Source organism: Dasypus novemcinctus, chromosome X (assembly GCF_030445035.2).
Source record: "Dasypus novemcinctus isolate mDasNov1 chromosome X, mDasNov1.1.hap2, whole genome shotgun sequence".
NCBI classification, from domain to species: Eukaryota; Metazoa; Chordata; class Mammalia; order Cingulata; family Dasypodidae; genus Dasypus; species Dasypus novemcinctus.
In genome coordinates, this window is record NC_080704.1 from 81,068,831 (window position 1) to 81,070,716 (window position 1,886).

The 1,886-nt window shown below is 42.4% G+C and overlaps 1 pseudogene; it reads left to right on the forward strand.

The window, feature by feature from the left end:
• The first annotated feature begins 288 nt into the window (after nt 1–288).
• On the forward strand, nt 289–871 carry LOC131277127 (5'-AMP-activated protein kinase subunit gamma-1 pseudogene; annotated as a pseudogene).
• The last annotated feature ends 1,015 nt before the right edge of the window (nt 872–1,886 follow it).

Sequence of the window (1,886 nt, forward strand, 5' to 3'; positions counted from 1 at the left end):
TTGCAGGTGGGGCTCCCCTACGCGGGGGACACCCCTGCGTGGCGCGGCACTCCTTGTGCGCATCAGCACTGCGCATGGGCCAGCTCCACACGGGTCAAGGAGGCCCGGGGTTTGAACTGCGGACCTCCCATGTGGTAGATGGATGCCCTAACCACTGGACCAAGTCCGTTTCCCAATTGTGCTTTTCTTAAATTGTGTTTTCAATGGAGAAATATATCATCTGTTTACAAAATTGCTCTTGAAAAATACAAGAAGTACAAATACTATAAAACAAAGCAAAACCCAGTCATGAGACATGGCATAAATCATGCTGTATCATCATTAATTTGAAACAAGATCCACAGGTTGCCATTTATTGACTTGGACAGTGAGCCCCTTGTACATCCTCACAAACAAATCCTCAAGTTCCTCAAATTGATTTTCACTGAGTTTCCTGAGCCAGAGGTCATATGTAAATCTCTGGAGGAGCTGCAGATTGGTACCTATGCCACCATTTGCTATGGTCTACACTATTACCCCTATCTATGTGACTTTGGACATCTTTGAGCAGCACAGAGTCTCTGCCCGGTCAGTGCTAGATGAGGAAGAATGTGTGGTGGACATCTACTCCAAGTTTGCTGTTATCAATATGGCAGCTGAAAAGAAATAAAACAACTTGGATGTGTCTGTAATCAAATCTCTCCTACATAAATCCCACTACTTTGAGAGTATCCTCAAGTGTTATTTGCATGAGACTCTGGAAACTATCATCAACAGGCTGGTGGATGCAGAGGTTTGCTGAATTGTGGTGGTGGCTGTCAACGATGTGGTCATATCTCTGCCTGACATCCTGCAGACCCTGGTGTTCATAGGCAAAGAGAAGCAATCCTGAGCTGGGAGAAAGGATCAGACAGTACCAGGGGGTGTGCCCTGCTGGGATCAAAAATGAAACATTGGGAGACTTGTGATTCTGTTCTCTGTTCAGGAGGCCCCTACTGTTCTGTGTGGGAACTTGGGGAGAAGTAGAGGGAGGAAGGAGAATGAAGTTTCAGCCTCCCTTACCTTCGCACATATACTTGAGAAAAAACTTTCAGCCTAGGCTATCCCCATCCCTGTCCTCTTAGACATCACCCCTTTCTGTGTAAACCATTTGCTCTGTGTCCATCAGGAAAATTCTGATCTCCAACAGATTCCCAGATCTCACCAACATTTGCCCCTTTCCTTGTCTCTTCCTCCACCCTAAGATAATAGCCCAACAAAACTCTTCTTAAAGCTATTTTTATCCATTCTGTTTCATGCTGTATGGGAGCAGCTGAGTCCATTTAGTGGCAATTCTTGCCATAATGGGCGTAGGGAAGATCACCAGGAGGATTCTTGTGTTGTTTTCATCTGAAGGCAGATGGGGGTTAGGTGGAGGAGGAGGGCAGAGTGGTTAGCTGAATATACTGCTTTTCATGGCGAATCTAATTAAAATGACAGGAACTCTAAAAAATGTTTCTATATGTAAACCCTATTGACAAATTTTGTTAAACCACTTAATATAAAAGAAAATAGTTTAAAATACTTGGAGAACATCCTTTTTTGCCCATATGTTTAAAATTGAAAAATCAACTTTACTATAGACAGGAATTCTGTGGAGTATACAAATTTCTCATATTCAGAGACCAAGTGGCCATCCAAAATAAATATCATGTTTCACAAACATTTCTGTTCATCACCCTAAAGTTTCAGCCTTGGGACCAAAATTTAGTGTTCTGTGTCATGTGGCCACAGGGTTACTGGTTTCGCATAATAGTTTAAGAAAATACTGGCATTTTAAAAATGAAATAAGTCCTCCTACATTGTTCATACAATAAAAAAAAAGACAGGAAGAAGGGGGAGCAAAAGGCATTTTTTGTTTGTTTTAA